The sequence below is a fragment of the Monodelphis domestica genome, chromosome 6 (assembly GCF_027887165.1).
Source record: "Monodelphis domestica isolate mMonDom1 chromosome 6, mMonDom1.pri, whole genome shotgun sequence".
NCBI classification, from domain to species: domain Eukaryota; kingdom Metazoa; phylum Chordata; class Mammalia; order Didelphimorphia; family Didelphidae; genus Monodelphis; species Monodelphis domestica.
Genome location: NC_077232.1, coordinates 64469377 through 64494019, shown reverse-complemented (window position 1 = coordinate 64494019; position 24643 = coordinate 64469377). Strand labels below are relative to the sequence as shown.

At 42.5% G+C, this 24643-nt stretch overlaps 1 long non-coding RNA gene across 1 annotated transcript in view; it reads right to left on the bottom strand.

Annotated features, from left to right (window-relative positions):
- Window positions 1–13246: 13246 nt before the first annotated feature.
- LOC103098866 (uncharacterized) overlaps window positions 13247–24643 on the bottom strand; it is a 14351-nt gene continuing 2954 nt past the window's right edge. The window contains exons 2-5 of the long non-coding RNA XR_469350.3: window positions 19686–19772; window positions 18742–18888; window positions 16636–16850; window positions 13247–13493 (exon numbers count right to left, since the gene is read on the bottom strand). This is a non-coding gene — a long non-coding RNA (uncharacterized LOC103098866). The remainder of the gene's footprint in view (window positions 13494–16635; window positions 16851–18741; window positions 18889–19685; window positions 19773–24643) is intronic.

The following is a 24643-nucleotide window of genomic DNA, read 5'->3' as shown; positions in this document are numbered from 1 at the left end:
TTTCCCTAGTATTGTGGTATGTGGGAAATAGCCCTGAGCTATGTGTCAGGAGGATGAGGTTTAGTCTTGGCTCTACTGCTGATGGACTGTGACATTCATTGGGAAAACCCCTTGCCCTTTCTAGACCTTCATCTATAAAATAAGGGGGTCAGGTAGGTCTCTGATTTATAAGGCTAAGTGCACCTCCTCCCTCATCTTGAATTATTGCCAGATGAAGTGAGCCAAGCCCTCTGAGCCTTTGCAGAGAATGGGTACTGCAAGAAAGAACTCTTGACTATTGGTTAGCAACCGTTCAACATCAAAAGCTCTGTTGCCCAGAAAAAGGCCTGAATAAGAAAACAGGACCCTTGGGTTCTGATTCTGGATTCCACATTTATTAACTACATTACCCTTATTCTTTCTGACCTCCTTTTCCCCTTCTGTAAAATGGGAATGTTGGATTAGATAGATCTATAAGAGATCTCTGTAAAAGATCTAAGGGACTTAGAGCTGGAAAGGATCTCAGAGACATCTAGTCCAACCCTTTCATTTTACAGCTGGGGAAACTGAGGTCCAAAGAGAGTCAATAACTTGTCCAAACCTACAAAGTAGTAAGTTTCAGGGGAGGGGAATTTGAATCTGGGTTATCTGTCTCAGAGGCAGTGTTTTTTATATTCTACTCTACTGGCTCCTTGTGTAATGGAAAGAATGGACAGAATAATGGAATGAACACTAAATCTGGAGTTGGAGGAACAGATTTTGGATTTTTTGGTTTAATGTTTTTGTTTAATTTTTTAATTTTTTTTAATTTTTTTAAAATTTTTTTAAAATTTTTTAAAATTTTTAAATTTTTAAATTTTTAAATTCCAAATTATTTCCCTCCCTCCTTCCCTATCCATTGAGAAGGAAAGTAATGTGATACTTGTATATGCAAAGTCATATAAAATATATTCCAATTTTAGCCATATTGTAAAAAAGAAAGAAAAATAAAGGAAGTAAAAAGATACTTTAATTTGCATTCAGAGTTCATCAGTTCTGTCTCTGGAGGTAGATAGCATTTTTAATATTTCTTTGAAATTGTCATGGATCACTTGATCAGAATACCTAACTCACTATTGATCATTACACTGTTACTGTATACAATGTTTTTCAGTTCACTCTACTTTGTATCAGTTCATATAGCTCTTCCCAGGTTTTTCCAAAACCACTCCATTTGTAATTTCTTATAGCATAAACTCAATCGTAATCATATACCACAACTTGTTCAGCCATTCCCTGGTTGATGGGAATCTCAGTTTCTAATTCTTTGCTACCGCAAAAAGAGCTGCTACAAATATTTTTTGTCCATATAAGTTCTTTCCCTTTTCTTTGATCTCTTTGGATAGAACTAATACCAGTATTGTTGGGTCAAAGGGCATGAGCAGTTTTATGGTCCCTTGGGCATAATGAAGAATTAATTTTAAATCTTAGTTTTGCCATTTAATTGCTTGTATTGCTTTTGCTAAGTCCCTCAGCCTTTTGGGCCTCAGTTTCCTAATCAGTAAAATTAGAGGAGTGGATTATATGACTTCTGAGGTCCCTTCAGCTCTAAAGTTAAGGTTCCCAGGTGTAGCAGATAAAGCACTGGCCCTGGAGTCAGGAAGACCTAGTCAAATATCATCTTAGATACTAATAGTGTGATCCTGTGAAAGCCACTACACTGTCTTGTACCTCAGTTTCCTCATTAGTCAAATCAAGATGATGACCTCAATGGCCCCTGAGGATTCTTCTATTGCTATATCTACAATCCCACAATCTCTCCATCTTTCTTTGCTATTAAAAAGTATTATCTTAAATAGAGACCAAACAAAGAATCACTAGCAGAGGACCCTAGAACATCTGGGTCAGAAGATACTTCAACCAAGAAGGTATAGGGGGAAGCACAAGTGGACCATGGGCAGGTTCTTCCCTTCTCTGACTCTGTTTCCTCATAGGTAAAATGGGGATAACAATACAGTGCTTGTTCTACTTACTTCAAAGGGTTGTGAATATAGCATTTTGGAAATATTAAGACTCTACTAAAAGCTAATCTAAGCTTCTCTCTAGTCCATCACTTGCATTGTATAGAGGAGGCAAATAAAACCCTGAAATGATAGGGGATCTATCCAAGGTCCTAAGAGTGAGTGACTAAGCTAGGTCTCTACCCTTTTGGAGCCTTATACTTCAGGGCACTTGTAAGTCTAATTACTGTGCAGACAATTGACCCAATCTCAAAACACTGTCATCTATCTGTTTGCTGTTAACATTTCAGGTGGGAACAGGCGATTGGCAGAGTTGAGCTTTCAGAGAAAACAATAAGATTAAAAATACAATGTCCATCATTTTTAGGGCTTTCCAGTCTGGGGGCTACCAACTCCTACATCTCTATTCTGGCAGTATTGGTGCCCAGAGCCAAATAATGTAAGATTCCCAGAATGCTGGGACTTTGAGGGCCTGAGAACATAGAATGTCAGAGCTGGAAGGGACCTTAAAGTTTAGAATGTCAGATCTAGTAGAAGCTTTCAAATAAAGAATGTCAGTGCTAGGAGGGACCCCTAGCCTAAAAAAATATTACAGGTGGATGAGCATCTATGTCTACCAATTTGTTTAACAAAGAGGGAAACTTAACCCTGTCTCTATACTCCAGGAGGCTATAGGGCAGAAGGAACAAAGATCCTTTAGCTGGTAGAAGGGATGCTTATTAGTCCTTGTACCATAGATGTAGTACTGAAAGGGAATTTGCCGGAGAAGGGGGTGTGGAGAGATGGATTTAATATTTTCAATGGGAGAGGGATGGGCAGGAATGGTATTTTAACTCTGTATAATTCACAGAAACCAACAGAGGGAAGCTACAGTATATACTATACCAACATCAAAGCCTTCAAGAGACCTAGGTTCAAGACCTGATTCTCTGTCTTTAACTAACTAACTAACTAACTAACTAACTAACTAACTAACTAACTAACTGTATGACCTTCAGCAAGTCACTTATTTCTCCTCTGCAAAATGGGAAAGGGTTAGGCATGATAGTACCTAAGATTCTTCTAAGCTATGACATTCTTTGACCCACTGAAAGAAGAGGTCAGCTGGTAATGGGGGAAAAGATGCATCTGTCATCTTGTCGTTATAGGGGAAGCCACCCTTCCTGATTCTCCAAATACTACAGTCATGAAACCTTGGACAGCCAGACTTACAGGGATCTGACTGGTGAGGTATCTCCCTCCCAACAAGCCCAGTTTATGGGATCTCCAGGCTTGAGACTGCCAAGAAGTCCTTCATGGTGGTGCTCCTAGCAACTAAACCCATTTTGCCCTTAGGAGGTGACCTCTCCTCTTCAAGTCTTTCTCTCTTCAACCAGCTCCCTAGCCAACAAGACTTGCTTTTCCTCACTACCACCTCTAATAGTGCCTCTCACATTGAGAGCTTGATTTGTTTACAAACTAGTAAATATGATTTATAAAAAGTGCCCAGAGTTTGCTAATGACGGCACATATGGTGGTTTCATTTTGTGAAACTGGCATTTGCATTCGATTATGATTATGTCTCTGTTCCCCATGCTAATTAGTCTGATTAGGCAGATAACACCGTCCATTATTAGGAGCTGGACAAGGAGGAGGAGTTTCCTGCCAGAGGGTGACTAGGGGTGTAGGCAGGCTAGGCTAAGGAGAGACCATCCAAGCCAACATAGGTGGAGAGTGGGAGTGGATTCTGACCACCCACGTTCTGCCTGGGAGCATCCTGCAGTCCCATATTCCCTTACTTTCCCAAATCTAATTAAGTGCAGCTTGTTAGTGTGAATTTCTTAATCGGACTTAATCTTTCCAATGAATCCAGAATTCAGAGGGTGCCAGCAAATGTTCTTTTCTAGCTCCTCAGTCACCACACAGACTACTAGGAAGGAAGGAGTTGAAGCAGAAAGAAGCCCCACCAATTTCCTTCTTGGTGAGTCTTTTATGCATCAGCAGAAAAAAATTGTCTTGAACTCTGCTAAACCATATTAGTCCCAGCTGTAGTAGGACATGGCCATCTCTAAGCAAGGTGGTCACCTACTCTTCACTTAAAGCTCCATAGTCAAGTGGCGAAGCTGGTAAAGTCTTTCCTTGGAGCCCTGGCCTGATGCTTGAAGGATCTGATGAGTCCCTCTTTTTTAGGGATTGCCTTCTCAGGTATGAAGTTGCTTGGTACTGGAGGTATTCAAATAGGATCTGAATGACTAAATTTGGGGAATGCAATAGAGATGGTTTGTGAATTATAGGAAGCTTAGATTAGATTGAATTGAAAATCTCTTCCAGCTCTGGGAGTCCAATGTTCCATTATCCTATGAATCCCTAATGATGGATTTCAGGATCATGGGAAGTGGGAGATTTTGGGGAGTAGTTTCTTTTTTGGAATCATGCAAATCACATTAGTGGGAAACAATTTATTTTACTGATGGCTAAGTCCAAGCATAACATAGTTTAGCACTTATGCCAAGTCTCTGGAAAGTCACAAAACAATCCCCCTGTCCAAAGAGCCAATCCATGGAGACATCAGTCCATGAGGCAGTGGTATCGTGGAAAGAATGGTGGAGTCCCAAAATCTGGGTTTGAGTCCTGGATTTGTCCCTCACTATTGCCTTCAAGGAGTCACACTAAAGCACCAGAGTCTAGTTTTCCTTATCTGTCTAATGGGGATGATAATGCATGTTCTAGGCTCTCAGGTCCTACACCTATGATCTCATAATCCTATGTCCCTAGATCACAAGCATGTTAAGACAGTCCTTTCAAGCACTTGTAATCCATACATAGGCTACGATGTCACTGTAGCATGTAAGCTCTTTGAAGGCAGGTGCTGGTTCACTTATGCCTTGTCTCCCCAGTCCCTAGTACAGTTCTTTAGATCTAGCTGATACTTAACAAATGTTTGTCAAATTGTATTGAATTGAAATTTGCACAATTATTAGTAGCAATAATTATAAGATTGTTGTTTCTAGTTACACAGTCCTTTCAACTATGTCTGATTCTTCATGACCTTATTTGAGATTTTTGTAGCAAAGAGATGAGTGGTTTGCCATTTCCTTCTCCAGCTCATTTTAGACACAAAGAAATTGAGGCAAACAGGGCTAAGGGAAGTGGCTAAGATCGCACAGTTAATAAGAGTCTGAGGAAAGATTTGAACTTGGGAAGATGTTCCCATATGGAATAGGCTACTTAGGGTGGTAATGAATTCCCAAGAAGAAAAAAAGACACTGGACTCTAAATACCCATGTAGCTATGGCTTACAGAGGGCAGAGTACAATTGATAGGGTGTTGGAGGAAAGGGGAGGAAGCAACTAGGGATGACTGAGATTTGGGGCTTGAATGTAAATCTATCTCTGTTTCCAGGTGCCTGTCCTTCCCAAAATTCAGGTCACATTAGCCCAACCCCAGGGTGATGAACTATGCTATGTGTCTTTCTTAAGTGCAGCTGGGATGAAAAGTGCCTATCAAGTCTGCATCAGAACCATCTCTCTAAGGACAGATCTGGATTCTTATATCTGTCAAGAAATGTCAGGGTAGAAATAAGAGCTCCTGATGAGACCTTTAAGGATTCATTATATCTCTCTCCCTTCTTCAGCCAGGTCTACACTATCTCCTCTTTCAGACCTCTTCCCACCTCTTCTATTTGTCTTTGAGTTTCCCAAGAATGGGAAACACAGCTCTGTCCTGGTACATGGAGAAAGTACTTGGCTCCACACTTCAGATCTATTCCTTACCAGTTGTGACAGGAACAAATCACTTTGCCTTCTGTTAACCTTACTGTCTCTATCTGTAAAATGAGGCACTTGGTCTCAGTGTTCTTTAAGGATATGTCTGGCTTTGATAGTCTATGATTCTGTGATTCTTTCTTGCTCAGTTATGTGGATAGCACCAGGGCCAGGCATGGGAGGTACTTCCTCTTCTGGGGTGGGAGGGTAACCAAGGGTTCTCACCTTCCCATTGGCAGCCTAGCCATAAAGCGAAACATAGTGAAACCTTTATTATCCTGCAGGTGATCATGCAGCCAAGCTGCTGGTAATTTGACTGTAAAATTTTTACAGAATTCATTTTTCAGATTCTCAGTCCTCGATGGAGGCAAGATCCTGGATCAGCAATTTTGAAGCCTCTTTTTATCTTCTCCCCATGCTCCCCCTCCCATCCTCATCTCATCTTCTCCAAACCTGAGATCTCCTCTCCCACCATCTCTCTGCGTTTAATGTCCAGGCCCTGAGATTGGTGGGGAGACTGGTCCACAAAGTTGGAACCCACAGGCTACATTCTTCTATGAGCTTTACTGGAGGATTCTCAATTCCTAATTCCTACTCAGACTCAACTACCCAAGGCTAGTGTGATAAAAAGGAATGGTTAGGGGGAATTGGAAGTGTGTGGCAATAATAATAGTTTATATCCTTATGACATGAAAAGCAGTTTATATGAAGATTATTATTTTCATTTCACAGTTGAGGAAACTGAGGTTCTGAAAGGCAAAATTCATAATTACAGTGTTAATAAGGGTCAGAGTCAGATCTCCTCTTGCCCCTAATCCCAGTGTCCCTTTTCTCTCTTCCATATTGCTTGTCCTACTGTATTATTTTGAGGTGTAGACATCACATGTTAATATTTAATGAAATTTTTCCCCTTAATGGCAGAAGGATAATAAGCCAGTAGGAATTTAGGTGGCCCAATCAGGTGCCATAATGATCTAAGAGTCAGGAGACTTAAATCTGAAAGATATCTCAAAGGTCATCTATTTTAATTCAACCGTCTCACTTTTTAGAGTAGATCACTGAGAGGTGACTTTCCTCAAATTAGATGGCTATGAAGTGTCATTATGATTTAGTTTCATATCTGATCCCATTTGTGTCCTGTTTTGAGGTTTTCTTGTTTGAGATACTGAAGCAGTTTGCCATTTCCTTCTTCGGCTCATTTTATAGATGAAGAAACTGATGCAAACAGGGTTAAGTGACTTCCCCAGGGTCACACAGCTAGGATGTGTTTGTGACCAGATTTAATCTGGGACATCCCATCTCTTTCCTTGGCTCTCAATCTACTTAGCCACCTAGCAGAAATGTTTTGAAGTTGGCACATATACATAATCAACAAGTTCTGTTTAGGATTGTTTTAAGAATGCCATATTTACTATACTATGTATTCTCCTCCTCCTCCTCCTCCTCCTCTTCTTCTTCTTCTTCTTCTTCTTCTTCTTCTTCTTCTTCTTCTTCTTCTTCTTCTTCTTCTTCTTCTTCTTCTTCTTCTTCTTCTTCTTCTTCTTCTTCTTCTTCTTCTTCTTCTTCTTCTTCTTCTTCTTCTTCTTCTTCTTCTTCTTCTTCTTCTTCTTCTTCTTCTTCTTCTTCTTCTTCTTCTTCTTCTTCTTCTTCTTCTTCTTCTTCTTCTTCTTCTTCTTCTTCTTCTTCTTCTTCTTCTTCTTCTTCTTCTTCTTCTTCTTCTTCTTCTTCTTCTTCTTCTTCTTCTTCTTCTTCTTCTTCTTCTTCTTCTTCTTCTTCTTCTTCTTCTTCTTCTTCTTCTTCTTCTTCTTCTTCTGCTTCTTCTTTCTTCTTCTTCTGCTTCTTTCTCCTCCTCCTTTTATATTTTACATAAAACAAAACTAAAACATTTCTTTTATCTGCAATATTGAAACACAAAAGTTCCCAGAGATGTGTCTTTTAAATTTGATTAATATAGGATTTTGTTTTGCTTGGCTATACATGTTTGTTATAGGTTTTGTTAGTGAGAGTGAGTGTTATATCAAGTTTACAGCTAGACTGATGCCCTGGAACCTCCAAGTTACTTCAAGAGAGCAGAGAATCACAAACTCGCAGAACCAGGAGAGTTTGGGACAGAGGTTCTAGTGAGTCATCTTAAAAAAAATAACCTAACTTCCATCTTGGAATCAATACCAAGTATTGGTTCCAATGCAGAAGAGTGGTATGTGGTATGGGCTAGACAATTGGGGTTGAGTGACTTGCCCAGGGTCATACAATCAGGAAGTATCTGAGGCAAGATTTGAACCTAGGACCTCCTGTCTCGAAGCCTGCCTCTCTCTCCTCTAAGCCACCCAGCTACCCTGTGAGTCATCTTAGTCATCAGTACCAGAGGAAAAGTTCCTTCTATTACATCCATAACAAAACATGTCATCTAACTTTTGCTCAAAGACCTCCAGTGATGAGGAGCTTACTCTCTTATGGCAACACATTCTTCTTTTGGATAGCTTTAACATTTAGGAGTGTTTTCCTTACATTAGACACAATTTGCCCCTCTACAATTTCTCCTCATTGATTCTAGCTCAATTCTTTGGGATTAAGCAGAATCAGGCTGATCTCTCCTTTTCATCATAGTCCTTCAAACACTTGAAGGTAGCTCTCATGTTCCCCCCAGGAACTCTATTCTCTAGGAAAACCATTTTCTATGGTAGGCTTCTTAACTTGGGGTCCATGGAGTTTCAAGTGGTCCATGGATAGATTTCAAGAGGTCAGATAATTTTTCAAAAAAATTACTTTGATAACTTCATCTTAGTATAACAATTTCCCTTTGTAATCCTATGTATTTTATTTTATGCATTTGGGGAAGGGCTATATAGGTTTTGTTAGACTGCCAAAAGAGTCCATGACCCAAAAAAGGTTAGGAGCCCCTGCTTTACTATTTAGTTTCTATACCTTCACCACTATCCCACTCTTCTTTAGGAAGCCCTCTAGTTGGTGAGTGTCCTTCCTAATATCTGGCATGTAGGACTGAACACTATCTTTCAGCTATGGTCAAAGCAAATCTTCCTTGTGCTTCTAGGAAAGCTGCCTAAGGTTACCTCAAGGCAGAAGGACAAAGAGAGAGACAGGAGAAGAAAACCTTAGAATCAATACTAAGACAAGAAGGTAAAGGTTATTTTTAAAAAAACAAAAGGAGATTAAAAAGAAGTCTGCCCACATTCAGCTGAGATTGAAGTTCGAATTGTAGGATGAATCAAGGGAAGGAAATAAGCATTTATTGAATATCAACTATGTGCCAGGCACTGTGCTAAATGGTTTACAAATAAACATTGTGCTTGATCTAGATTGAATGCCAATGGGATCAGATCATAAATCTGTACAAAGGAGTTAGGTTAGGATTGGGAAGTAGATCAGGAAATTAGAGTTGGGACCTGGAACTTAAGTGGTCCAGGAGAATCACTGGGACCAAAGTATATTGAGAAAATTTTAGTTCTATATTAGGTTAAAAACTAAAGGTATTTTCTAGCCTGAGACAAAATACTTTTCTTGATCACTTTCTAAAATATGTCAATTATATTTCATTTTCAGTTCCAAATCCTCTCCTTTGCCTCACCCATTAAGAAGGCAAGAAATGCAAAAGCCATTATGAATATGAAATCATGCAAAACAGATTTCTGCATTGTATGTGATGCTGGTCTCTGCTGAGTTTCTGCCAGACTACTTTCCATTTTTATAGCAGCTCTTTTTGAGGTGGCAAAGAATAGGAAATTAAAGGAATTCCCATCTCTTGGGGAATGGATAAACAAATCATTTTTGAATAAAATGTAATACTATTGTGCTAAAGAAATAGTAAAGGTTTAAAAAAAAACTTGGGAAGACATATATGAACATGTTCCCCATTATTAAAAAAAAAAACAACAACCAGAAAAGGAGAGAAAATACACTTCAGTCTGCACTCTGAGTCTATCATTTCTCTGTCTGGAAGTGGATAACCCTTTTCATCATGAATCCTCTGGTGGCTGATTATTGTGATGATGAGTTACTAAGTTTTTCACAGTTCATTATCTTTACAATATTGCTGTTAGCCTGCAATTTTTTTCTGGTTTTGCTCACTTCACTGTTTATACAAATTTTCCCCAGCTTTCCTGAAACTATAGCCTTCATCATTTCTTCACCACAATAGTATTCCATTTTGTTCATATATGATGATTTGTTCAGCCATTACCTAATTGATGGGCATTTCTAGTTTTTTGCTACCACAAAATGAGTTGCTATGTAAATATAGAAGTAGTCTGGCAGAAACTCTGCAAGACCAGCAACTCACACCATATACCAAGCTAAGTTCAAAGTGGGTACATGATTTGGGCATAAAAGGTAAAATCTGTTGTAGATAAGATTTAAGGCTCAGCATTAGGACCTTTACACTGGGCAGGGAAATACTTCAGTTTAACTCTAAGCCATATCTCTACTACTGGTCTCATCATGCCCTGCCCTAGGCACTTGCCTGTGCTTGCAATTCTAGGTGACTTGAGATCCTGAAGGCCTGTCATGTGTAAAAGAGATTAGACTTTTTCTGCTTGACTTCTGGGGGGGGGGGGGCGAACAAAGAATGAGTGGAAGCTATAAACAGGTAGATTTGGGCTCTTGTGTTATGGGAATTTTAACAATTAGAGATAGGCAAGGGTGGAATGGGCAGCCTTAGGAGGTAGTAGGCTAATCATCACTGAAGGGTTTCAACTAGAGGCAGGAAAATTATTTAGGGATATTACAAGATTGCTAATGAAAATGTTAGGACTGGGTTGTTTGTTCGTTTTTTAACTTTATTAAATCCAGCTCTCCTCCTTCATCGAGTTTGGGAAAGCCTAGATACTATTTTACTTATAATTAGCCAAAAGGGTCTACATTATGAGTTTTTGGGGTCCACATGTACTCAATCAATGGCAGAAGCAAGAAACATTTATAAGAGTTTTGCTATGTGCCAGGTATTGTGCTATGTGCTAGGATACAGTCTTCAGTTTCTGAGAGCTCAAATTCATTCATTCATTCAATACAACTGCTTTAAAAAATTCTTAGGGAACTGGGTGGTTGGCTCAGTGAATAGAAAGCCAGACCTAGAAATGGGAGGTCCTAGGTTCAAATCTGGCCTCAGACACTTCCCAGTTGTGTGACCCTGGGCAAGTCACTTGATCCCCATTGCATAGCCCTTACTACTTTTCTGCCTTCTGCCCAATACACAGTAGTGATTTAAGTCGGAAGGCAAGGGTTAAAAAAAATTCTTAGCTTCCTACAAGAGGTGATGTGCTGTCTCCTATCCTTAGGATTTCCCTCAATGATAATGCTTTCTCCTCTCCACAAAGGATCACTTTTATTGCCATGTTTCCTTAGTCTATCTCTTGGGCACAATCCTAGCTTCTTGAATTTAGGGACTGTTTTACTTTCTGACTGCATATCCTTAGAATCTAGCTCAGTGCCTTGCAAACATCAAATATTTAATCAAAGATGTGTTGGATTGAATTGGTCTGAATGAAAAAGGCAGGGTATATTCGGAACTGTAAGACCTTGGTTCAAACCTTAACTCTGACACATTCCCTGTGTAACTTTGGATAAAGCCACTTCATTTCTCTGGGCCTCAGTTTCTTCATCTGAAAAAGGAAGGAGTGGACCAAATGGCTTCAGGTCCCCTTTGTCTCTCTCTTTAGTATTCTACGGTCACTGTGGCAGAAGCCATCACCAGGACCCATTGAGCTGATTTGGAGGGAGGCTTTCATAGAGCTAAGGACTCCTAGAATCCCTACTCAGAAAGGGACCTCAGGGCATCTGTCCACTCTGTACTGGCCCTGCCCATGGCAAGATGCAGCCAGAGATGATACCAAGGCACATCCAGGAAGCTCTCTGGGCACCTTGGGGTGGCCTGGGATGCCTCTTCTGGGACAGAGGCTGAGGCAGCAGCCACAACAGCAGCCAGAGCCTTATGAAGGTCATTTTTCAAATGAACACTTAACTGAAGGATACCCTCCTCTTTCCCTACCCCCAGCCACCCCCGTGGTTTCCCCACCCCAGATTTTTGTATCGCAGGCTGTGAGATCATAATGGCAGCTGCTCCATTGGGGAGCCGTGCTGGGGCCTGGCTATTCCCAAACTCCATGAAGGAGGAGAGCTGGATTTAATAAAGTTAAAAAACGAACAAAACAGCCCAGTCCTAACATTTTCATTAGCACCACATTTTCCATTTCATTTGGATTTTTGCAAAATTAGTGGCCTAATTACTGCAGCCCACTAAGGCAATTCTGCCATAATTTGAACTTTGTTCTCTTCTCCGCTAAGGAACAGCAAAAGACCTGGGGCTGGGCTGGGAACAGACAGTAGCCTTGGGCCCTCCTAAAGCTTATAGGCTGTGTGTTCTCAGAAACTGTTCCCAGACTGCCATTTTGGGGATGGAGCTAGATGGGCAGCAAAGTCAGTGAGTCAAGGAGCTGGGGGAAGGTCTGAGGAAAGAGGAGAAAGCACATAGAGCCTGAGGAAGCAGGCACAGACCCAAACAGGTAGCAGCAGCTGCAAGGTGTGGAAGGAGCATTGAATTCGAAGAGGAGCTTAGTTCAAATTCTGGCTCTGCCATTGACTACTGGTGTGGCTTTTACAAGTCTTTTCATTTCTTTGGGCCTCAGTTTACCCCTCTATAAAATGTAGGAGCTTGACTAGGTAGTCTCTGAGGTCCCGTACATTTCTAAAATTTCTATTGTTCAGTGGTCCTCTACTGGCCCATAGGACCAGACCTGGGGGTTCAATCTGAGTTTTGGTTCTTTTAGAGTCTGGGCAAAATACTTCCTGAGCCCAAAGGTTTCTAGTTTCCAAATGGAGATGGAAGGACTTCAGGTCCCTTCTCTTTTCTCCCTCTTTCCTTTTCTGTCCCCCACCCATTCCGCAGCTCTTTTTTGTTTTCCTTGTTTATCCTTCCCCCCATTCCTTCCTTCACCCCTTCCCTCTGCTCATCTCTTCCTTCTCCTAACTATTCCTTTCTTTTCTGTCCCCAGTCCAGGACATCTTTGTCCTCATCTTCTCTCCTCCTCTCCCAGGTCTGCCTGCTCTTTATCTTTCTTAGGAATTCGGGCTCTGTTTTGGAGGTTTTTCCTTACAGCAAACAAGAAATCTCTTTATAGTCCCCACCTTTTGCTCCTGTTTATCCCTCTGGGATCAAGCAGAAAAGGCTGACCCTAACTCCCTTCAGTCTCCTCTTTTCCAGGCTCCACAGCCTCAGGTTCTTTTATCTCTCTTTGTATGGCATGATTCTGAATCTCCTCACCATCCTGGGACATACTCCAGCTTGGCAAAGCAGTGTCCAGAACTGAGCACAATGCTCTCAAAGTGATCTGACCAGAGCAGAAGCCAATGGGATTCTCACTTTCCTTGTCTTGGACATTCGGCCTTTCTTAGTATGGTTAAAGACTGCCTTAAGCACTACTGGTCAGCTCAGGCTTATTCTGATCTATGAGGCTCAATTCTCTCTGTAGTGTTCCCCCCTCCCCAACATCCACACCCAACACTCAGTGGGGCCCCTCCTCTGGCAGAGGTAACAGTATTTATTCTGGGGAAGGGAAGGGGTGCCCTTGGTCTTATGGGTCCCAGGAGTCCCAGGGCTAGCCTCTGATTCAGGGGAATCCTCAGGGGGGAAAATCTTTGGCTTGTCTGGCTCCAGCAGAGACTCCTCTGCAGAGCCTTAGTTGGGAGTCACTTCCCTCTACTGCTTCCTGCTAAATCCGACACCCTTCACCTGGGCCTCTTCCCTCTTCGCTTGGAGAATCTGGGATTAAAGAAACAGAGCAAGAAATTGGTAGGAGTCAGTCTAGCGGCCGATCAGATACAGAGATGGAGATAGTGTGGGTTTGAGGTGGGGGCACAGAGCCCTGGAACCCTAGTCCAGACTCCTGGGGGCTCAGGGGAACTTTGGTGATGACAAGAGCTGCCAAGGCAAGGGGTCCTGAAAGGAGGGCAGAGGACAGTGCCTTGAGCAATGCCCAGGTCCAAGGCTCACATAGAGCCAAGCCTGTGTCCAAAGGATAGAAGGGATGATCTCCTACTTCCCACTCCCCTTCACCCCATCCATTTCCCTCCCATCCTCTGTTCTTAGGGTCCTACTACCTTCCTCCTTTCCTTGAAAGACATAGGAGTTCGAAGGATCATAGGATTTAGGGCTCAAAAGAACATTAGAGACTAATTCAATCCCTTGATTTTATAGCTAAGGAAACAGAGGCTGGGAGAGTAAAGATACTTAAAGTCACACAGATTTTAAGTAGCAGAGATAGGATTCAAACCTAGGTCTTCACACTCCAAATGAAAAAGTTCCAAGCCATTGGACTGTAAAGCCTTTTAGAACAAGAATTGTCCTTTTTCTTTGTTTTTTTTTTAAACCCTTACCTTCCGTCTTGGAGCCAATACACAGTCATTGGCTCCAAGGCAGAAGAGTGGTAAGGGCTAGGCAATGGGGGTCAAGTGACTTGCCCAGGGTCACACAGCTGGGAAGTGTCTGAGGCTGGATTTGAACCTAGGACCTCCCGTCTCTAGGGCTAGCTCTCAATCCACTGAGCCACCCACTGCCCCCCTTTGCTTTTGTTTTTAAACTCTTTCCTTCTGTCTTAGAATCAATACTAAGTATCAGTTCCAAGGCAGAAGAGTGGTAAGGGCTAGGCAATTGGAGTTAAGTGACTTGCCCAGGGTGACACATGTGGGAAGTGTCTGAGATCAGATTTGATCTCAGGACCTCCCATCTCCAGGCCTGACTGAGTCAACTAGATGCCTTTAGAATTGTCTTTTGTGCCCTTTTTTGTGGCCTCAGATTAGCACAATGCCTGGCACATAGTAGGCACTTAATAAATATTTATTGAATGAATGAGTGAGTGAATGAATATCAAAGTATGGCTCAGACTAGATGCCTTCAGAGGCATCTTTCCACTCTGAGATTCTATGATTCTAGGAATAAGTTTCAAGTCGGGGCTCTACCACCAGTTTTCTGGAAGACCACAGACTAGTCGCCTTCCCTCTCTGGGCCTCATTGCCTTTCTCTGTGGAATGAGAAGGTAGAAAAGCCACTCTGGAGTGGTCCTAGCTCTCTCCTTCTGGCTTCTTAAGGGAAGGCTCCAGACTGTATATCTAGGGCCGGCTACCCATCTCAGAACTGGTTCCCCCACCTGTAAAGTGAAGAGGTTGGGTTGTATGATCCCCAAAGCCTTTCTCTGCTTTGTCACTCTGGATTTCTCTGCCTGAGCCTGAGCTGAGCTGTGCCTAGGTATTTCTCAGGACCCTTGGCCTCCATTGGTAGGAACATCCTGAAGAGAGACCCAGTGGAGTGAGCTGCTCTTTCATCCCTCCCACGCCCTTTTGTCTAAAAGTATGTGCCTAGCATTATCTTGATTCTGGCTCAATATTTGCCACTGTCCCAAATGACTGAGGAAACACAGAGGTAGTTTGGAGACTTTTCATTTGCTGGTTCAGAGCTCTCCCCATGGCCTCTGAAGGGTCAGTGTTTATGAAGTAGGGCAACCACAATAACTTCCTGTCTGCACAGGGGAAAATTCTATCTCCTGCTCCTGGCTTAAGTATGACAAAGGAGAAAATGAGTCACATGGATTTTCAATAACACTGGGCTGATCCCTGGGGCCTTGGAGGATTGGGCTGGACTGCTAGACAAGGAAGTTATAAGATGCCATTCCATGGCAAGAAACGTAAAGTCTTATACTTAGGTTCAAGCAATCACCTACCCAGGTGCAGGATAGGGAGAGGTGGCTGGATAACCATTTATGTGAAAAGTATGGAGATTTCATTGGTCCACAAACTCAACAGGAGTCCTCAGGGGCAGCCAAAAAAAGCTAACACAGTCTTATGCAGGACTAAGAAAGTCAGTGGCAGAATGGGAGATGACAGTCTTGTTTCCCTGTGTGTCAGTCAGATGATACCTAGAACAACAGCATATGCAGTTCTGGGTACCACATTTTGAGAAGGCCACCAATAAGATGGAGATGGTCCAGAGAAGGGTGAAGGGACTAGAAGCCTTGTTATTTGGGGACTGTTGAAAAGAATCTGGGGACGTTTCTCCAGAGAAGAGAAGACACAAGAGCTGCCTTCTAACATTTGAGGGATCTCCAAGCCAGGTCTTCCAATGTCAGGTCTGCTTTTTTCAGTATCCCACTGTTAGCACTACATGCTTATGGCAGGTCTGAAAAGCAGGAGGCTCCCAATATTCCTAAAGCAAAGTAGTTCCAACTCAGGTTGCCTCAAAGAATCCCTTTTTCCCCCTGTGTCGTATGAAACATACCTTGGACAAATAAGTTAATGCTTCTGGTTATATTTTTTAGGTAGTCTCTTTGCTCTTGTATATCTTCTCCTCTCAAGCAAGGACTATTTTCTAGTGAGAGATCATGGTTTGGTTCTTCCCCATTCTTTTTAGTGTTTAATTCTTTTTATCCAGAGGAATGTGGATAGAGCTGGACTTTAAGCCAAGAAGAGATGGGCTCAAATCTCACCTCAGACACTTTCTGTGTGAGCCTAGAAAAATCTTTCGACCTCAGTGAGTCTCAGTTTCCTTATATGTAAAATTAGAAAAACGATAGTACCTATCTCACAAATTTGTTGTGAGGATCCATCAAGATAATGTACTCAAAGTACTTTGTAAACCTTAAATTCTGATATAAATGTTGGTATGCCCTTGCCCTTCCATTATCATTTTGGAAGGGTTTTCTGGTCATATCATCCAGACATGATAGATTTGGAATTGTGAGGAATCCTAGAGATCTTTAGGGCCAACTTTCTCACTTTTCAGATAAGAGAACAGAGGCCCAGGCAGGTGAAGGGAGTTGGCCGAGATCACAGAGTGGATAAAAGCAATCAGGATTTGAATGTGGCTTCTCCACTACCTCCAAAGGACACTTCATAGTCAGTAGTATACTCACCTGGAAATTAGGAAGGACACCAACAAGCCAGAGATCATCTAAAAAAGGCACCCAGAATGGTAAAGGACCCAATGAGGACTAGATGGAGGAGTTAGTGATCTTTTGCGTGGAGAAGACAGGCAGAGGCAGTGGGGATGGGGTGTAGTGTTGAGTGACATGATGGCTGTTTTCCAAGATATGAAGGGCTATGATGTAGTAGAAGGATTAGACTTGCTCTGTTTGTCCCCAGAAGACAGAGAGACAAAATTGGGCTTGTTATTAGGAAAAGCTTCTGAATGGCACTTTCTAAAAGGAGAATGGGCTACTTTAGGAAGTGGCCAGAGTCCCCTCCTTAGAAGTGGAACACCACTGTGGGGCAAGTTGTCACAGGGAGTAGTTTCAGGTATATAGTTGGATGATATGATCCAACTGATGGTTCATTTTAACTCTACAATTTTGAGATCCTGCCTACTTCCCACCTCCAGTCAGAAGCAGTAGGCACTGGTTTCCTAGGGCCCTTCGTTCTTACTTCCCCATCAAAAATAATGAACTGGTATTAAATCAATTTGACAATCTTAGCAAAGGCTGCTAGAGTTTGGGCCAAAGACAAGCAATCAGGTTTTATTAAACTTGTTTGGAGCCTTCTTGGGTTGGGCCTCTCCCTCCCTCTTTCCCTCTCTCAGAGTGAGGAGAGATGGGCAAGACACTAAAGGGCATTTGCTCAAACAACTTATATTTTCAACTCTTGATAAATAGTTTGGAATGTCTAATGGTGCTGGGGTTCTTTTCCTGCTATTCACCACAACCTTCCCTCTGCACTGCTCCCTCATCTCACCCCACATACATAGCTTAAATCAGTAAATCTTCCCGAATTTCTGTCTTTCATTTCCCAGGAACTAACCCTCTGTTAGCTAGCCAGGCTGGTTGTGGGAGGACAGGCATTGAAGTCCACCCAAGAAACAGTAGGACAAGATTAGCTAGAGCTTGTGCCCAGATCTCATTGGTCACCGCCATGGCCCAAAAAGAACTGTGGTATAGTCTTTGTAAGTATATGAGGACTCAATATGATGAAAACTTTCAGTCCAGTTTTCTAGTCTGGTTTCATCTGAAAGAGGACCTCTCTGCTGGAGAAAACAACGAATTAAGTTTGATGAAGGGCTTTACTGAGAACTCCCTGTGGAGCAGGTAGCAACAACACCTGATATTTATATAGCACTCTCAGAGTGACAGAGTGCTTTGCATACTTTGTCCCATTTGATCTTACTGTCAATATTATTATCTCCACTTCACAGATTAGAATGAGAATGAGTCCTTATTGGCAGGACCAATTTCACTTTTGTATTGTATTCTTAGGGTTTAGTGCCACATAGTAAGTGTTTAATAAATGTGTTCTCTCTCTCTCTTTCCTTCCTTTATTCTTTCCTTTCCTTCCTTCTCTCCTTCCTTCTATCCTTCCTTCCCTCCCTCACTTCTTCCCTCCCCTCCTTCCTTCCTTCCTTCCTTCCTTCCTTCCTTCCTTCCTTCCTTCCTTCCTTCCTTCCTTCCTTCCTTCCTTCCTTTCTTCCTTCCTTCCTTCCTTCCTTCCTTCCCCCCTCCCCTCCTTCCTTCTTTCCTTTCCTTTCCTTTCCTTTCCTTTCCTTTCCTTTCCTTTCCTTTCCTTTCCTTTCCTTTCCTTTCCTTTCCTTTCCTTTCCTTTCCTTTCCTTTCCTTTCCTTTCCTTTCCTTTCCTTTCCTTTCCTTTCCTTTCCTTTCCTTTCCTTCCCTTCCCTTCCCTTCCCTTCCCTTCCCTTCCCTTCCCTTCCCTTCCCTTCCCTTCCCTTCCCTTCCCTTCCCTTCCTTCCCTTCCCTTCCCTTCCCTTTCCTTCTCTCTCTCTCTCCCTCCCTTCCTTCCTTCCTTTTCTCCCTCCTTCTTTCATTCGTTTATTCAGGAAACAGTGGTCCAGACAGATTAAGTTGTCCAGATCTATATAACTAGGGCACATTGATCAGAGCTCTGTCCCAGAGCACTATATTTAGAGGATATGAATTTGGAGAGTACCACCAGCATATGCAACTGTACCTTACCAACTTAGAAACACCAGAGCTTAACATCTAGCCAGCAAGATTAGCTAAAATAAACATACTCACAGATGGCAGGCTAGAAGAAGCTCTTGAGGTCCTGTCCTGTTTCCCAATACTCTATAGCCTTGCTCTTATATCCCAGCTTCTCTCTCCCATTCCTGAACTGAAGATGTAATTCTTGAGGTGTCTTGGGCATGGTTTGTGACACTTGTCCTAGGAGAAAATGTCTGTGAAACTGAGTAAAAGTGTGAAAAGTATAAAATTTATACTTATTTCACACAGATGTGACTGTAGTCAAGAAAGGTTATGGACAAGCAAGCCATGGTAGCTAGGTGCTCAGTGACTAGAGAGCCAGCTCTAGAGACAAGAGGTCCTGGGTTGAAATCTGACCTCAGACACATCCTAGCTGTGTGACCCTGGACAAGTCACTTAACCTTCAATGCCTAGCCTTTAACTACTCTTCTGCTTCAGAAGTGATACCTAGTATTGATTCTAAGACAAAAGGTAAAGGGTTTTTTTTTTTTAATTATGGTTGAGCCAAGAAATTGCTGGAATTAATGGGAAAATGGTGATAAAACTAGGAAGTGTCAGAATCCAGGCTTAAACCCAGTTAGAAGAATTGGACCTGTTGAATCAGAAGCAGACCTGGCTCCTGGCCTCTGGTCCCTGATGGATCTCCAGCCCAGTCTAGCCCTCTGCACTAGGCCACTCTGCCCCTCTCCTACAGCTTCCCCCAAGCGGGCTGGCTTTTCTGGAGCCCTCGATGCAGCGGTTTAATGGCGTGGCCCTAACAAGGAGCAATCAGCCCATGGCAGGCCCGGCGCATGGCACCACGTGGCTGCGGGTGTTGGTGGATGCCCGCCTACCATTAATTTTATTGTAACTCATTTCTCCAGGTTGAATACGGCGGGATTTAATGTTCCCATTCCCCCATTCCTGTTCTGCATGACAAATTGTTTTAATAAACATAAACCCGGTAATAATAAAGTAATAATAAGCCCGGGACTCACCTTATATCACTGCCGTTAAATTCTCCCATAAGCCAGCGCCGGCTACAATGACAATTACGGGCGAGCCAATCCTCAGGCAGGCGAGAGCTGGAGACGGATTTAATATAGTTTGTAAATATGATGAGTGGGCTGTCATGTTATTGTGGCTGCTGCTTACATCTCTCTCTGGGGTTAGCCATGCCACCAAATCAACATTAAATAGTGGGGCCTTCTCTTCCCCCCTTAAATCAAAGACCCCGTCCTCGCGGGCCCTTCCCAAGGCTAGGAAGGCATCCTGGCCAACCGCGGCCTCACCGGGCAGGCTGAAGCCACACCTCGGCCGGGCGAAAGATGGATGCGAGCGGTCAGGCGGCACCTGGAAGGAAGCAGCTGGCCGGTGTCTCCTGCCCGGGCAGAGGGAGGCCCCGGCCTTCGCTGAGCCCCGGCCTCCCCCTCGTGGCCAGGAGCCCACCCACTTGCCTGCTCTCTCTCTGATGAAAAATGTTCCCGTAATGAATGGCTGCTGTTTACAGAAGTAATTTCATGCTACATTTCCATTACCGCCTGGATTTGTGGAGCTTCCCGAGCTACGATGAACTTTTAAGGAAATATAACCCCCCATTCACGGGCGCCACCGCCACGTTTCTAATGGAAGCCGTGCTCCAAGAGACGGATTGCAACACTTCATAACTGTGTGCAAATACGCATCCTTAAACAAGTTAAGGTCAATTAATCACTGCACAAAGACGGCGCGGCTCTGCCTTCTCCCCGGAATCAGAGTCAGCATCGGCGTTGGCAAAAGAGCAGCGATGGCAGGGCTGGAGCCTGAACCAAGTGTGCGCACGCCTGTGAGCCTTCACACGCACGGGTGTACAGCCCTCTCCCTCTGCCCAGCTGCAGCTGTGGGCACCTGTTGGGGAGGCCGAAAAGTCCGGCATGGAGGGGGTCGGACTAGATGGCCTCTAAGGCCCCTTCTAGTTCTGAGAGTCAAAGATTCAGACTCCCATCTCTCAGAAACAATTTCATATCCACCATCTCTTTGGGCTCCCACAACACTCCTATTCTCACAGGAGACAGATAGAGACAGAGACAGAGACAGACAGAACAGAGACAGAGAGAGATAGGCAAAGACAAAGAGACAGAGAGAGACAGAGACAGAGAGAGAGAGACAGAGACAGACAGACAGACAGACAGAGAGACAGACAGAGAAAGAGACAGAGAGAACAGAGACAAAGAGAGATAGGCAAAGACAGAGACAGAGAGAGAGAGACAGAGACAGACAGACAGAGAGAGAGGCAGACAGACAGAGACAGAGAGACAGACAGAGAGAGAGAGAAAGAAAGACAGAGAGACAGAGACAGACAGAGACAGACAGACAGAGACAGAAACAAAGACAGCCAGAGAGAGACAAACAAAGACAGAGAGACAGACAGAGAGACAGAAACAAAGACAGCCAGAGAGAGACAGAGACACAGAAAGAGATAGACAGAGACAGAGAGAGACAGAGAGACAGAGATATAGAAAGAGACAAAGACAGACAGAGACAGACAGACAGAGAGACAGAGACATAGAAAGAGAGAGACAGAGAGACAGAGAGAGAGGGAGGAAGGAGGGAGAGAGAGACTGAGAAATACAGAGAGGGAGAGAGAGAAAGAGGGAGAGAGAGAGGAAAAGAGAGAGTGAGGGAGAGGGAGAGAGAAGATGAGGACTATTATTCCCATTTTACAGATGAAGACCGAGGCTTAGAGAGGAAAACTGACTTGCCCAATGCTTCATAGATATCTTTCTCACTAACATATTTGTTCAGGGCTTACTGATCACTGGGTCTTAACAATTCCTTTTGGCCAAGTCAGGGAGTCATATGCCAAGACATGCCTCAATCACTAAAGATAAGTAGGTAGGAAGTAAGATCAATACATACATACACATAAACATATATAGAGAGATACACAGATGCATAAAGCTAGATGAATACAGATATAGATACATAGAGATAGATAGATAGAGAGAGAGAGATAGAATAGATACAATAGGAAGGATGGATGAATGGATAGGTAGATAGATAGATAGATAGATAGAAAGATAGATAGATAGAAAGATAGATAGATAGATAGATAGATAGATAGATAGATAGATAGATAGATAGAAAGATAGATAGATAGAAAGATAGATAGATAGCTAGATAGATAGATAGATAGATAGATAGATAGGCAATTTCTTAAGCACTTATTATATGTCAAACACTGTGCCAAGTGCAGGGGATATGAAAACAAACAAGGCAACCCTTGCCCTCAATGAGCTTACATTCTAATAGGAAGAGACAACATTTTAAAGGGAGCTGGAAAAGGGAAGAGTACCTAGTTGGAAGGTAATATAATTGATGAGGAGGTGGATAAGTTCATAGTATAAATCAAGATAGGAGAAAAGCAAATATGGTAGGACTCCCTCATGAAATGGTAGTTTGGGCTAAGGTCTCACTAGTCAAGAGAATGGGCCTCTTAGAAGGTTTCTCCAGGGTGGGAAGGCAATTGGAGAGGAGGCTGAGAAGGCTGGAGAGTGAATTAAACCAGGAATGAAGGGTTAGGCTAGGATTCTCATGAGTTCCCCATTTTCAAGAGGAAGACATTGGAACATTTGTTAGAGCTGTTGTCCACTAAAATACCCCTTTTCTGTGAAGCCCGATATTCCATTAGACATCAGGCCCTGGCAGGAGTCAAACCAAATAGACTTGGCATGGCCAAGTTGTAAATCAGGCAGACTTGATACTATGACGGGTTTTGTGAACAAATGCATCTTCTCAAGAACCTCACATCCCTACAAGATCCATCTTTAGTTCCAGACTTCAGAGGTGGGATGGGGTTGGAGAGATACACTTCTGTGGGGGTGTTGGGATACGTCTGCAGGGTCTGGAGCTACCATAGCTGTCATGTATATGGACTCCCCATGTGATGTTGGAGATGTTCCTTAACCTCTGGACTTCAGTTTCCCCATTTACACAATAAAGAAGTTGGATTAGATGATTTATCTGATCTTTCCAACTATAAATCTAGTCCCTTCCATCTACTCACATGGCTATCACCCTGGTCCAGGTCCCCATCACCTCATTTCTGGACTATTGCAGTAGCCTCCTAACTGGTCTCCATTCATCTCTCTACTCTGATTACCTTCCTCACTGCTGTTAAGGGATTTTCCTAAAGTATAGGTGTGACCATTTACCTCCCTGATCAAGAAGGCCCAGTAGCTCCTCATTGCCCCTAAGATTATATACAAACTTCTCTGTCATTTAAAGCCCTTCATAATCTCGCTGTCAGGAGGTAGGTGGCATTCTTCATCACTGATCTTTGCAGTATGGCTTCTGACCTCGACACATGACAGAAATTGCTTCCTCCAAGGTCACAAAATCAAATGGCTTTATCCTTTGTTCCAGATGTCTAGAAACTCTGACATTGTGGATTACCCCTGTCTCTCAGAACATCTGTTCTCTCAAAAGTTTTTGTGATACATGATGTCCTACTTTTCCTTCTATCCCTCTACATAGTCCTTCTGGTTTCCTTTGGTAATCATCCATATCCCATTCCCTAAGGGCAGGCAGACCTTACAGGCTGTATCCAGGGCCTCGTTTTTTCTTTGCCCCCTTTCTCTTTCTTTTTTTTTTTAAACCTTTACCTTCCATTTTGGAATTAATACTGTGTATTGGTTCCAAGGCAGAACAGTTTTAAGGGTTAGGCAATGGGGGTTAAGTGACTTGCCCAGGGTCACACAGCTAGGAAGTATCTAATGACAGATTTGAACCTAGGACCTCCTGTCTCTAGGCCTGGCTCTCAATCCACTGAGCTACCCAGCTGCCCTCTCCTTTCTTTCTGTTGATGACCCCATCACTTCTGATGGGATTTAACTATCAGTCACTCAGCAGATGACTTCCAAATCTCTCTCCCTCCCTCCCTCCCTCTCTCTCTCTCTCTCTCTCTCTCTCTCTCTCTCTCTATATATATATATATATATATATATACATATATATATATATATATATATATATATATAGTCATCATCTCTTTCCTGAACATCATTCTTTCCAAGTTTAAAAAAAAATGTTCTTTCCTTCTTATGGCACAGTGGTACTCCATCACAATCATGTACCATTTAGCCATTCCCAATTGATGAGCATACCTTCAATTTCTAATTCTTTGCCTTCACAAAGAGAGCTGCAATAAATATTTTGGAACATTAAAGTTCTTTTCCATTTTCCCTGATTCTGGGAAACAGATCTGGTAAGAATATTACTGGGTCTAAAGGTGTATATATATATATATATATATATATATATATATATATATATATGATGTTATTATATGATATATATATATGATATTCCATTTAGAATTACACCCAAAGAGTTATAAAACTATATATATATATATATTTAGAATTACACCCAAAGAGTTATAAAACTATATAACTCTTTGGGTGTAATTCTAAATGGAACATCATTCTTACATCTCCAAATGCCATTTGGACACTTCCACCTGAATGTCCCACAGGTTCAAATTCAGCATGTTCCAAGTGAAACTCCTTGGTTTCTCCCCTAAACAGTCCTCCTTTCCTTGAAACTTCCTTATTTTATGTTGAGGTCATGACCATCTTTCCATTCACCTAAATTTAAAACCCTGGAGTTGTGTTTGTTTCCTTAGTCTCACTCATCCCCTAAATCCAAGTAGTTGCCAAATTTTATTGATTCTACTTCTACAAAACCTCTTACATTAGTTCACTTATGTCCACTCCACATACCACCTCTAATTTAGAGCCTCATCACCTCTCTCATGGATTTGTCACAAGAGCCAACTGAATACTTGGCATCCCAGCACCTAGTCTTTCCCTTCTTCAATCCATTCTCTACTCTGCTGTCACACTGATCATTTAGAAGTATAGATCTTCACATGTCACTTTCTTGCTAAGGAAGCTTCACTGGATCTCTGTTGCCA